Here is a 15,584-nt window from a genome sequence, read left to right on the forward strand (position 1 = left end):
AAAGTTTTTCGTTGCAGTGAGAGATTTAGTTTCAGACACTTTGTCCGGATGGTATAACCTTGCTAACTTTCTATACGCAGCACAGACCTGTTGTTTGTTTGCAGCAGATGGTAGTTGTAACACGTCGAAAGAAGACATGTCCTTGTTTAGCTCCGGCATGTTTACATTTTCTGTACTCGAGTCCGCCATATTGGATGATTGTTGTTGTTTGTACTTCGAGGTCGATGGGCGGTCACTATTTCGAACCATTTTCTGGGATCGTATTAGCACATATTTAGTAAAACTACCCGACAATATCGGCTATAGCATATCATAGTTCATTACCTATACTTAATTGTCTTTTTGCACTGCCCAATGGGCTGAAATTACTGAAGAAAGGTTGGAGCAAAAATGTTCATGAGTCAGGCGTCATGAGTCATGAGTCCTGAGACTTTATCACATGATAAAACAGATTACCAAACATTCACAATAAAATGTAATACATGAATACAAAATAAGATGGAATAATTTAGCTGAATTGTTCCTGAACCCAACCATTCCTTGTCTGCAACTGGTGTTCATTGAATGACAAGACATAGATGCAACAAATAAATAAAACCATTGCAAAGGCGCTACTCACATGTTGGATCAGTCCAATGACACCCATGGGGGTTTGGGACATTCTGTTTTAAAGGGAAAATCTCCTTGTAATAAATTTTTCTCATATAGTATCCCAAAATTGGTATGACTTCCTTTTTAATGCGAATTTCAACTTGTCTCCTAGGGTTGCGTACATCCATGACTGTCCTTTAGGACGTGTGCTCTCGACCAATATGTTCATTCCAATCAATTGCAGCTAGATTTGCCCGCATTTCATATATTTTATCTGAAAATACAACAAGTTTGCCAGACGTGCGTTCCACTGCGGTCTTTCGATGAAACATGACAAATTCATCCTGGCCACTTCTCCTCCCCTGCGCTTGTTGAATAGAGAAACGAGGCAGCACAACGCTCCCGACAACTTTCACCATGAACAGGATGATGGGTCTTCTTGAAGGTCCTGCACGCAAGTCGCCAACTGTTGTTGCAGATAGTCTTGAAATGTTAGCTAGTCACTAATTACTGACAGTATTTCAGCTTCAGATGCTTTTATCAATTCTCATTACGCAATTAAAACTCAGCCCTCGAGCTTGTGGCCTTTGCCGCAGAATCAGGAAGGGCCGTTGAGGTGTTCCAAGGGTGATCGGTCCCCCAGAACACCCCACAGCCACCTTTTGGGTGACTGCCTCCATTGTCAATGCAAGAACCATCCACGTGAAAGGATATGTCAGCCTCAGGTTTCATCAAGTGTTCAACATCATGTTCGTGCAGGCCTAGGTGGTCCTTGGCCTTAGACGCATCTCCTACAGCTGGCTCAACATCACTGGCACGGCCATCCTGCTTGTGATCTAACAGACACAGCTTGTCAACAGTGACGACACTTGCACTGCTCAGCTTTACAGTTTCAACATCATGTTCGTGTAGGCCTAGATCCATGAGATCCTTGGCATTGGACTCTCCTACAGCTGGCTCACTGGCACTGCAATCCGGACATAACTTGTCACCAGCTCCGGATTGTCTATGGTATCATCACTACATGGGGGGGGGGGGGGGGCATTACATGCACATCAACGTGTACATTCGGCACATTGTGACTGTCTAGATCGAGGACAGGTACCTAGATGTTAGAGTTATTTTCCGGAATGACAGACATAGCACGGCCAGGTGTACCACTAAACATTGACAAAGTGTTCATTAGACATTCATAATTCATTTTCGATCTGTGTCCTGTACGTGGAACTGGATTATCGGGGTAAAATCGTTAAAATTAGCAGATAAAATTCATCGCCATTTGCTTTCGATGAGGTAGCTATATATGTCAGGCATCGCCCCATATAGGCTGCTGCGGTACTGTTGAGATGCATCATCCAGTGGTGCTGCCATCAGGCTAGACATTGATTGATACCCAGACTCTGGTGAAGGAATCCCTTGAGCAGCAATTGGAAAATGTTGTCTCATGGGTCTAGGCCTATATGTCATTGGTTGTGCTGCAGGCATGGGAGGCAAGGCTGGTGATGGGCGCACATTACCCATGTTACCTGTTAATGGAAAGGAATAATGGTCAGGTTGCCCCACTTGTGATTCCTAAATATGTACAATGTACCAAAGGGACGGAATTTATTGTAAGGGTAGAAACGTTTCCCAAGAAGGAATTTTCCGAAACTGAGTAGACCACACATTGGCACCATGGATATGATGCCCATGGAGATCCCCATGACTTCAAAGTTGCTCCAACTCCATAAGGCCACACTTTTTTTAATAAGATGGATTTTGAATCTTATCATCTTTGTTACAAAATGCTTTTTCCCACCCCACCCACATGACATGGGTTTTGGTTAATCCAACTTATCAAAAATGTATACAGAGAATTGAAGATATTTATACACTTACCAGGTGCATTGCCACAAAATCCCATCATCATCTTCTTCGTTTTGAACTGCTGTTCAAATTCTTGCTCTCTTAATGCTTTCTCAGATTCAGGTTGTTGCCGTCTCACTTTTTCTTCATTCGCACGGAACTCTTTTTGGGCTTGGTCTTGCCTCTTGTAGAAATCTTGCAAAATTTCAGCAAGGTCTTGACCAGATTTACGTTTCCTTTTTCGTCTTGAAAAGTCTGAAACAAAATACTACATGTAAGCTTGGAGGAACTTTTTAATTTCAAAATGAGGTTTTGATAAGACTACAGTTAGGCGAGTATAAGTAAGGGACTGCATGTCGTGTGGTTTCAGTTGCCACTGTTGCCTTGGTATAGTTGTTCATACATTGGTATGTACACAGGATACCGTCTATAAATATTCTCTGCCACACAGGAAAAAACCCTGTTTATTCCCCCATACAGGGTGACCCAAAATGATAGCAACTCATAAAATGCATGTCGTTTCTACAACTGATGATGGCTTGTGATTCTTTTGCAAAGTTATTAACAAGTTGATAACAAGTCAGTCCTGAAAGTTTGGGTTCTGCCCAGTCCATATTTTATCACCTTTTCAAAATTGACATGAATTAGGATTTCTTGCTGATTCACCAATTAGGCCCATTTTCTTCTTCCATGTTAAGAGCACAAATTGATTTTTGGGGCCCAGGATACCAGATACCAACTGACGCCAAAAAATTGCACCTAATCGAAGAACCAGAAATCACAAAGGAAGTCAGAATTCATGTCAGTTTTGAAAAGGCAACAACTGAAAATATGGACCACAGAACCCAACTGGACTGACAATTCCAGAGATAGCTATCTAAGGGGTATGTCCCCATTCAAGAATGAACCAAACAGAGCCCCCTCAGGACATGGTAAAAGTGATACCAACCATTAACGAACGTCTTCATAGCAACATTGTCTTCTTCAGCAGTACTTGTCCCAGGAATAGGTTCTGATGGCAGTGATGCTTTTGTGGTCGATTTCGCTGATTTTGCAGATCCAACACTTGTCGTTGAAGCATTTGACAGGCTGAAAGCAGGCCTCCCGGTGTCCAAATCCAGATCTCCAACTCGAAGCGCTCCTTCTCATGTTCGAGTTTGTCCTGCAGATACTTAACATAACATCTGAATTCAGATAGTCTGTTGGACGTAATTGTACTGCCATGATTACAAAGAGATAAGGAAACAAGAAAACGATGAAGAAAATTGGACCCACAAAAACTAAGCAGTGTGATCAACGGTGGTCTGATTTTATACCCTTACGTACGAATAAAATTTAATTCTACTTACCAAATCATCCATAGAGTTATTCCTTTAAAGTATATTCCAATGCATCCAACTGCAGCAAATCAACTGTACCATTGATGACATTCACAAGAGTCACTAAACACTGTCTACAGTTCACTGGAAAGTCAAACATGAGCGGGTTTTGCTGATCTGATGTGTCCAAATGTTTTTCGTGTTCAGGCTCTCTTCCTTCTCCTGGTTGCTGTTTCTGGTATGTGCTCACTCGGGCCGTATTGCCGCAGAACTACGATTTCCACACAAGCATTGTGTCTCGCACAAGCCAAGGGGTTCCTTTTCTACTTATGCCGAACTTTCACCTATCATCATAGTTCGTAATCTATTACAATTTGCGTACCGTACTGTACAATCCAATCCTGATGTATCGAAACTACATCTCCTATCGACATTCTTTCCTATGTCCATAAATCTATATGTATATCATGATATTCAAGACATCTATTAGAATTTCATGCCTTTCGCATTGAGACAACCACCAACGTCCTTTTGAGTAGTCGGATCGAGTTTAAACGACACTGTACACGTTACTCCACTGCATTTTTAACATGCTCTAGACAAATGTTCATGTTGGACAACTGTTGTAGCACCACAAAGGTTTGATGAAAAGTACTTTCATTTCCACATGCCACGTCCAAATCAACTTCTACGTGTACCTGTCCGTCCGAAACGTGTTCGTCTGCTAACTTTACGGGGAAAGAATGAGAAAAAAGTCCTGCCCAAGGTCGCCATGTAATATAAATGATAAAAAATGATTAAAAACAAAAATTAACTTAGTCACGGCATTTTCTTCTTCTATTTGTGTATATGGGAGGGGGTGTCTACACTTAGCTTTAATGTTTTGACATTGCTCAGGTTCCGGACACTTGCGTATGGGCGGGGGCTACGGAAACAGTACCCCTGGAAGTTTATGGCTTTCAGGGGGATTAGAGATAAAGATATATAAATCAAGCCCTTCGGCGATAATGGCTCACTGTGAGAAATGATTGCTATAATGTTGTCAACAGGGACTGGACCAATTGGTTCACTTACTGAATCCAAGATGGCGGACCACCAGACTAAAATGCGAGTACGAATTGAAGAGCTTAGAAGTATAATCAGGCTAAGGCACATTTTAAACCCTATATTTGGAGAAAAATGCAAAAATATGAAAAAAATCTTCACATTCCCTGGAAACACGCAAGTGATGATTTCTAGATATCGCTGAATCATTAAGAGGCACAGATTATATGTGTTGAAAGCATTTGCTTCTTTAAGGGTATAAATACTGCAAAATGTGCATAAACCAAGAAGGGTTGTTACAACTAGTTACACTACGGACTTAGTGATAAGGCCTCGTCCCATCGCCCTTACCGGCCACTACGACAAGTCAATACTCTTGCTGATGATTCGTCATTATTGGTCGTCGCAAAAACAACGAATTGACACATATATCAACTAGGTCAACCAATCACGCGGTAGTCTGGCGGACACACCTCCACGACACACTTTATGTGACTTAGCATGGTGTCCCTGATGGTGATGCGGCCACTAAAGACATGATGACGTAGATTGCCACAACAAACTTGTGGTGTGAAGCTATATTGCAATAAAACTTGCAAAATATGTTTTAAATAACCTATTTTATTGATTAATGTCAAGAAAATATAATTTTGATAACTTTGAAACCTGGTGGACGCTGGTGGACGCTGTTTAGGATGTCCGGCCTATACGTATACGTTGACTTCAGAATTCACCGGCCATCCGCATCAGGCTGCAAGTGCAACTCTGTCAGTCAGTGTCACCCAAACCAGGTCATACCAATGCTGCCAGCGATTCACAGACAACTAATTGACACTTTGATGAGTATTTCCATCACCTCGACATCTGAAAACTTACTGATTTTGTACAGAAAGCAAGCAGTGAACGATGTAAACATTAATGGATGACGGGAATTACGGTGATTACCTCGTTCCGAATGCTCACCATAAGCTTAGTTGCATACAGTCATACACCTGCAATACTTCATCGATCCCAGGTTGATTATCGGCTAATGTAGCATATCATTATCACACCCCCGGATCAAACCTTACTAATCAAACCTGAAACTATCGAACTGGCACGATTATCGTTCTTTTCTTTAAATATTTGTCGATGGAATCAAATGGAATCAAATGGAATAAATTGTTTGTGGCCGATTTGCACTACTCACACGCATCCAAAAAATCTACATTTTGCGAATGTACTCGATTTGTTGGAACATAGTAAGCTCATCCCCTTGTACGAATGTACGTTCATATGACCATAATAAATCAATATGAATAACACCCTGGAAAAGGGGCGTTCAAAATTACATGGAAAAATGAAAAAAACAGATATATACGATGGTTTGTTGTCCAAAATCACTTCACGAGACACTCCTATGATGCCAAACACAGCCAATGATGCCGATTGCGCCCGAATCGGTCAGCCCTTATGGACAAACGAGGTTATCGCAAAATGAGGTTAAAAAACCCATACAACTTTAATGGTCACTATAGACAGTGAGCCAATAATCATTTGTTCCCCGGACATTCAACTTTTGGAACCTCAGTTCCCGTTAGAAATTTTAGGCAAATCCCAAGGGTGTCTATAACAGTTCATGCCTTTGCGTCACCACTATATCGGGCTCCACAAACCCATGACAGATTCCATGCTATTTTCGTGTTCCATTTCAGTTTCAAGCACACTGTGACGAAGCGTGTGCCATACAATATTCAAATATCCCAGTACATTTATCCTGTGATAGAGTGGTCTAGTTTATAAAAGAGCCAATATTACAGCCTTGCCTCTATCTCGACCTAACTTGAAAATAGTACGCATCCCTACGGCCTATATAATGTATGCTATTGCGTGGCCTACTTACTGACACAGACTCCCTGTAGCAAGGTCAGAACTATCTGTCCAATATCAACTTAAGCTAAAAAAATTGCAATGCATCAGGTGGCGATATACTGCTTATCATGTGATGTCCAGTTATCTTTACATGTTCTGTTAACACACAGACCATGCAGACCTTAGCCTAGGAATTTTATGGTCAGGGGTGAAATCCCAAGGTGTATTGTAACAGTGACAAACAGGAATATTGCTTCAAATCTGCCAAAGGTTTGTGGAGTGACTTAGATATGAAAATGTGACTCCTGAGGGTTGAAAGTAGGTAGAAGGCCAGAGGCAGGGGTAGACGGGAGTGAGAACTCTGGCCTTATGATAGTCATCCTCGGTCACCTTGAAGTCACTATCACTATCAGGTTTTCAGTTCTTTCATGACAGACTCCTTCATGAATATGATGATGAATATTTGTTTCATCATCTCTGCCTCAGCTTACAATATTTGAACGAAATTTCATGGACATCAGATAGAAACAGGTCAGGTCAGGCTAACTACCTGCCACTGGTAGCCCTGTAACCCAGTGCCACCTGTCTCAGGTGGGTGACTAGAAATCAAGGTTACTAGTCACTCAGGGCGGATGAGCTCGTCATAGGGTCAACGGCCGACTAGCTTTCCCCTAGCATTGCCTAGCGGAAACTATGTCTCCCAGGTAACTAGACACACATGTGACTGGTCACCTGGGGGTAACCGGGTAGTCTAGGCTCTTCAGACGGGTTATGGCAACCAGACTAGGAGACGGAAACTCTGATATAAAACCTGACTGAAGACGGAGCACACCGGCCATACTGGCGTCTAACCGGGTACGCACGCATTCACAACCTAAAATGCCTATACAAAGCACTTATTTCGTTGTGGCGTCAGACCTATGGTTCGTCAACAGGTAGGTAGGACGCCTGGGCCTCAGCCTCGAGGGGCTCCACCTCATGCTACTGGAGGCGGCTACAGGATGACTGGAAGTACCAGGGTCACCTGTAGCAATGTTACTGGTAATAAACATCTACGAATTGCTCACTGGAATGCTGAGGGTGTGAGAAAAAAGAAGCTAGACCTGCTGTCCTTCCTAAAATCTAATAACATCGATGTGTGCTGTGTCCAAGAAACACATCTCAGCCCTGACCACAGATTTACCATCAGAGGATACGAGACCTTCCGGCAGGACAGGGTTAACATATCAAAGGGAGGAATCATCACGCTGGTCAGAAACAATATAGCGGCCACCCTCACACAAGACTCAGGCCAAGAAGAGACTGAACACCTAGGAGTAAAGATGAAGTTAAAGAACGCGAACAACTTCACTGTCTACAACATCTACTCCCCACCTGACAAGCCTATCTCACTCCACGACCAAGAGCCATCCACGAAAAACTGGGTTATAATGGGCGATTTCAACAGCCACTCCCCAAGCTGGGGCTACAGGGACCTCAATGCAAAAGGGGAGGAAGTAGAGAACTGGATGATACACCACCAACTACAGCTGTTGAATCACCCAGACGACCCACCAACCTATTACTCGAGATCATGGAGGACTACAAGCACCCCTGATCTAGCCATTACCACTGAAGATGTTCAACGGATCAGCAGGAGAGAGGTCTGCCCACAACTTGGAGGGAGTGACCACAAACCTGTGATCATTCATGTAGAACAGCAAGTCAACAACGAGACAGGACTCCCACCCAGCTGGAATTACAAAAAGGCCATTTGGGACCAATTCAAACTGGTGTCAGATAGAAATAGTCAAGACATCATCCTCACCAGACGCAGCTCAAGCAAAGATGTCAAGCGTTTCAACAAAGCGATACTAGAGGCAGCAAAGGTAGCAATACCAAGAGGAAGAGGGAAGGATTACCAGCCCTTCTGGACCCCGCATCTGGATGAGCTGCACACGAGACTCTCTGAAGCCAGAGAGAAAATGGAGAAAATGGACGACAAGCCGCTACATCTCCGCCACAGGACTGAGGTTATAGTTTTACTTGGGCAGGTTGAACGCTGAAGAGGAAGAGGAAGAGGAAGAAGATAGAAACCAATGCAGAAGCATACACTGCTTCTCTGCATCAAAATCATTGAAGATATATAGCAACTGTTCCTTGACCAATCCATGACTCATCATTATATAACATTAGATAACAATTCATGGCACGAATTCAGCAACACATCATCTTTCGCTAACGGGGTCTGGCTGTCATGCGAAGTACTTGTACCGGATGCATACCCTGGCGCTGGTCTTAACGGGGTACTTGACTTCTTGCAGGCACACTTCCAGTAAACATGGGTGACCCCTGGTATATGGATGCATGTTTTCACTGGTACATTTTATCAACCTAGCTTCATCATGATCAGAAGTGGTGTTGGTAGGCACATGACCTTGGCATTTTCTTTCTTGTCACCGGTGGTCTTACCTGGATGATACATGTAGACCCAGCAGAAGAAATTGATGAATTATCATCACCTTTGCCTCCCATCTCATCAGAAACCAACTTGACTTGTTGTCTGTCAGATGTTACTGTTGATCGACTCTGATGCTGGAAAAAAAATAACGAGTACATGCAACTGCGCTGTTTGCTATGATCTTGAGCTTCATTCATTGAATACTACTAGTGGAATTGACTGAGTGGTGTTAGCGTTGGATTTGGATGAACTCTTCAGTGATTGGCTTAGCTGAATACTGATCAGCCACAATGTAAATGTCAGTAAGGATTACTATGATTCACACTTTTCATTGAGTAAAACAATCATCTACCACTTTAGCAGTAACACTAACAGAAATGCGTCCTCATTATCAGTATCACTAGTATGCCCTGTACTGAAAGTGAAAGAACATACGATAAAACTTGACTGTGTGGTACTATTAACTCCTTTCCCGTGGTCAGAAATTGGGAGACTTTTTTCTGGGGTTCACTGTGACCCCCCAATACAGTTAAAACAATAAAACCTTTTCTTGCAATTTTTTTGGGGTAAAACCATATATTGACCCGCCTATACCACCAAGAGGTCCTAAGGTAATTGAGACCATCATGCTTCACCAAGCTCACCTCAAGGTCGATATCCACAATCACTGTACCCACTATACTTTCCTCTGTACTAGAACATGGTAGAGGCTCATCGTAGGCGGAGGAAGTGCCAGGCTGAAAAAGCAATTGTGAACTAAAGCAAACAGTATGGACAACAATCTTTCAACATAAATGTTCGTCACTGTATGTAGAGTAAACATGGTGTCTCGTCCAATCATCTCCATTGCAAGTATTTCCTTTTGGCATGTCCAGCCCATGTCATGAATATCACTGGTTACAATGCTGATTTTCAATGCTTGAACTTTTACATTGTGACCTTGAAATTAATGAAAATTAAAGAAGGCATTTTTTTGACAAAATCACTCTCCTTTTATTCAAGGAAAACATTTATACTCATTTATACAGGAACATAGCAAGCCGGGTCAGGAGATCCTTCAGCCACTTGCTTTCCTTCTGTTCCATTGAGATATTCGAAGAGGGATGAGGAATGTGCTGTTCTTTGTCGCAGTCTTTACAAATAGCTGCAATAAATATTAGAATGAATGAACATGAGGTGCTCGAGTGTAGTCATTACCATGGGTGCATAGCCTACATTGTAGGAAAGGCAATATCATGATATCAAGTGGTTTGTTGTCTGGTTGGAGGCGACAAATTTGTTGACTCTCGCTGGGACTCAACCTCAGAGGCACATATGACACGAGCGATCGATTCTCCAGGTGTCCTCGAGAAAATAAATTATTTTAGAAGGCCCTTCACGACACAGGCCTTTATTAGTAGCCCAAGTGCAAGTATAGTACCGGTATATAAGAGATAGCTAATGAGCTGATGAGCCATTCATAATCAGAGCTAGATGCTTACCAGAACCAACAGGCAAAAGAACTCTCCACTTCTCGAACACCATCCTGGATACGCTTGCTGAAATGCCACGATCTTTTTGTGGGCGTCTGGTGGAAGTGGCTTTGTGCAGAGGATGTTTACACATTCTTGACGGAATCCAGCAAAGACCCAACTTGTAGCGATGAACTGGGCATATCGTAATGTCGAGATTTGGGGATTCAAAGTCGAACACTCCTGCTCGAAGCGCAATGAGCTGTCATTCGTACTCAACCACGTCACTGCATGCAATGCCCATGGTGCCAGCTTCAACATGTTCAACATGCCCACGCCTGCGCCTGCTGGATGACCGAACTTTTAGGCGGGTCAAATGCGCCTGAATATCTTTCTTGCAATGTTGCAGCCCAACTACACTGGTGTCCTTTGGATATTGGGTAAACGGACCACAATCTACTCCACAGCTTATAGCGGAAAATCCGCATTTTAATGATATCTTTGGTTTTTTTGGGCTCAGGCTCGCAGGTGTCAATGATATCAGCCATACTCGCTTGTTTTGTGTGACCACCAGGTTGTAAACTTGCGTGATGAATTCCATACTGGCCGTGGTGTTGCCCTGAATCACGCATTCGTGAAGGCCTGCAGTATGGGTTGGGGGTGCCCAGGTACGCAATCACCAGTAGTCCTGAGCACCTGTTGCTGCTTGTGTATATTCTTCCCAGATGTTAGGAGGATTATTTAGACAGGAATAAACCAGAAGAGACCAGAGGGCATCTTCCAAATCCATCATGGAATGCAGTGCAAAATACAAAAAGCAGCAAACACCTCGCAATATACATGCAATCACAAACTCATCTTAAGAGCGGCCAAATATTTTATTTCTGTAACTGAAAATAGAGTCCCATATTGATCTCCTGTAGAAGTGCCCGTTGCCCAACACCCTGCAAAGGGTGAGGTATACCCCGTGGAAGTAGGCTATCTTTTAACTTTTTAATGATAACGTACCAAAAACGTGTGCTCTTCGCAAAAGGGGGTGAAATCTGTGATAAAACAAAAGTGTCCAAAAATTGTTCTTGATGTCCCCTTTCCAATGATACTGTCGTGTTTGGGGGACTGCCCCGTTAGTTGTTCCTCCATGACAGCCACAATCCAATACAGAACAAGACACTAACAAATGCGACAGGTTATTCACAACATACTTATTATCAGAAACTTCCTACGGCTACACAATACAGGATGACTCTCATCCATGACAGAAGCTCGCGCGGCTCCTCCTCCTGACCTAATTCTGCGTTAAGTCACGTGGTCACCAAAACGCACGTGGTGGTGGGCGTGGCTAATCAATCTAATCAATATATAACAATACCAAGCAAAGTGGACTTCTTTGTCCAGAAAGTTTTTTTTTCAAATAAAAACTTTTTGTCATTTTCATCAAAACTGTGCATTTTTTCTAATGGTTAATGCATTGAAAAAAATAGGATGAGTTAATACCCCCCATTCCTGACCAGTGTGATTTTTCGCCGGATGGCTTTGCCTGCCTTCATCCTACCCCAAGACCAGTCCATGGTAGGAATTTGAGCCAGAAATGTTGACCCCCACTTTATCACTTTTTGCAGATATTGCCTGGTTGTACCGTGGACTCTTAATGTCCTTGTTTAATTCAATGTTCATCGCAAGTGGGTAGAGATGAGCTACAGCCCTGTTTGAAGTTCCAGAGTTTGTTTTGACTTTGGCAGCACGTGTGAGCCCATCCATTCCCATCAATAGTTCAGTTACAATCCCTGGTTTCCTGTCATGACGCGGCTGATCTTTGTGTTGAATGATTACAACATCTCCAGTTTTAATAAAGTCAGTGTTCGTACTTTGCTTTTTAATTTCATAGACGTGGCGCTCTCGTAGTGAGGCGAGGTATTCATTCTCAAAACGTGTCTGAAAATTCTGAATTAGTTGTGTGCGGCGATATGCCACTTTTTCTGAGTGTTCTTTGCCATCGTAGTCCTTGTCAAATTGAGAATCGGAATTTGATCCGTTTGTCCGCGAAGTGACGTTGAGTGTCCTAATGTGACACGAGGTCATACAGACGTTTTAGTTCAGTTTCACTGCTTGAGAATGTTTTTGCATTGTCACAGTATATTATCGAAGGAACTGAGTAGTTGGCACAAAATCGACGAAATGCCCGCAAGAATGATATTGTTGTCATGTCCTCAACTATTTCTAGGGTAATGTGGTGAGTAGAGCAACATGTAAATAGACATATGTATACTTTCCTAGTTTTGCCATTTCCCTTTATCAACAAATGTCCTGTGAAATCAATTGCGTGGCGTTGTAGGCAGGGTTCCCACCCTTTTTAGGCAAAATTTTTCCAGACCTTTTCCAGACCCTTTTTTACCACTTTCTGAGGGTAAAATGTCTGGTAAAATATCATTTTCTGTACATATCCACCAAGGCGAGGGCGCGGATAAAAAATCAACTCCAGGTATTAAAATTTATTTTAAGAACAATTAACTTTTATTTTGAAAAATAGAACTTTCAATTATATAAAACCATACAAAATTACATGAACAGGAAAACTAAAACAAACATTAATTCTTAATAAAAAAAATTATTTAGACTAGACACAATCTTGTGACTTTTGATCTAAAAATAAATTACTACATGTAACAAATGCTTTTCATCATCTCACACAATCAGTGCCCTAAAGCAAGCAATTAAATTATTCCATGATGTATAATTAATAAGGCCCGGCTATTCTCAGGATGCTTAGAATATTAAGAAGACCAGAACTTATTGTACTTCGACTAACAAAACATGAGTACAACATCAACCTGAACCAACACCGATCATTGTAATTTACATGTAGACTCTGGTTCCAGATAGAACCAGAGTCTACATGTAAATTACAATGATTGTAATCTGACCTGAGCTGGCAAAAATCCAAAATCAAGAATTAAAAGCCAAAGGCCTTTGATTGACAATCTCAATCAAAGCCCTTTCAATTATTTGGATTTTTGGTCAAGGTCAGATGAAACTTGTTGAAGTTCACCTTGTGTCTGTTGAGCCTTTTCTCTCAAACAGTTAGACTTCATGATAAGATCTCGCATTTTAGCTGTGCTTACAGATGCTTCGGCCTTCTTGGCCTTTTTGTCTGCATCAGATAATAGGGAATTTACAGATGTTTCCAACACTTTCTGCTTTTTTCTCAACTGATCAACTTCATCTTGCACTGCCTTTCTCTTTTTTGATGCTTAAGAGTCTCTCTCATTCTGTGCTTTTAGTACTGTCAAGTACTTTTGCCTGGCATTTTTCACTGAGTCAAGTAAAGCTGCATCAAGCTGCACTTGTAGTACACCTCCAACTGAATCAATGTGGTCTCTGATAACTCTTCTTGCTATCAATCTTTCTGCTCCCAGATTGGTGGTGCTGACAGATTTGTTCACACTGAACCCTCGTTCCACACTCGCCTGGCCATGAGATAGAATGAGAAGGTGAACAACAACCTCACTCCACAGCTCTTTTGGTCCATCTTACTATACAAAAGGGTATCCAAGTTATTGACCTTGTAGTCAAAGTTTAAGAACTCTTGGTCTGAGGCAACATATTTGATAAAATTGTCATACTGACTGAGGATCTTATCACACAAATTTTCATCTAGGTGACCACACTTTTCAAGTTCATGCAGAATGATTTTCATTTTTTTTTAGCAAGATGTGGGGTTGGTGCACATTTTACCCGGGTCCAGACATGTCAAGCTACGAACTAGCTTATATGTTATAGGAGACTTTTCAAGAATCTTTGTAATGACACCTATCCAGAAGTATTAAGGTAGCAGGAAGGGTTGGGCGTTTGTGGTTTCGGAGTCTGAGGGGGTTGGTGTCTGTTGACTGTGCTTTAAGAGAGACTAGGCATGGCGCCAGTCTCTCTTAAAGCACAGTCAACGGGCCTACCAGGGTTACATGCCATTTCCGCTAGAAAGTGCTGGTATGTTTTTGTACCAGTACCCAATAAACTCAACATGAGTTTGCAATTCTGGTGTATTGTGCAAACACAAACATTGTGTGTCACTGAAGCACCTGCAAGAACACATTCCTTGGGTCTGAATTCCGCAAACTTAGAAAAACCCACATTCATTCCTGGAGTTTCGGATTTAAAATGTGTGTATGCCTCCTTGAGAATACACAAAACCAGTCGTTTTTGAACCGGTTTTCTCTTGCCTTCTGTCTCGAAATATATTGATTTGAAGTCTTTTTTCCCTGGCATAACACGACTAACTGAGTCTGACAAATAAAAATCACGAATAGCCTGGATAACTTCTTCACTTAGTCTTCTCCCAAGTTTTGCATTTGGTGATGCCATCACACCTTGATCTTCTTGTAGCTTCTTTGCTGTTCTTGCCATCCAGTTAGTTACATTGAACTCATTTTCAATTCGTTTGATACTCCAACATTTAGGAAGAAGTGTGAGCATTTGAATTTTCTCACTCCGTTTGGCATGAGGAAATTTGTCTTTCAGTTGGACCACTATCATCTCGTTATCATCTCGGTCTGGATGCATCTGAAATGCATCTCGGACACCGACCTGAAGCTGATCTAACTTTCGTTTACCATATCCATGAAGTTTCAGTCTTTTAGGATCCATGGGAGTTTCACCAATGACATTAAACGCACTATTAATCGTTGGTAGGGCTACTTGTTCAATCATTGAAGTGCTGGCTGTAGGCATAATGGCGGGATCATCCATCTCGGCTGTTAGGTCGCCTGCAAATTATAATCAAAATCCAGTTTAATTCAAACATTCATGGTTTGAAAAGAATTTGATTGAACTCTCCATTTTCATTTGCATTTTCCACAGAACTACCCGGTAATGTTTCAAAGAACAATTAACACTTTTGCTTCGAACGTAAAACAAAACGTTTGCTTCCGTAAGCTGCTGGGAGGACATTTAAAGAAGTTTTACAAAGACATTGTTCATGGGTCCAGTTAGCAATATTTATGCAAGGTTTTAAAAAATATGCAAGGTTTTAAAAAAGATGACAACATATCA

Source organism: Lineus longissimus, chromosome 17, assembly GCF_910592395.1.
Source record: "Lineus longissimus chromosome 17, tnLinLong1.2, whole genome shotgun sequence".
Taxonomy (NCBI): Eukaryota; Metazoa; Nemertea; class Pilidiophora; order Heteronemertea; family Lineidae; genus Lineus; species Lineus longissimus.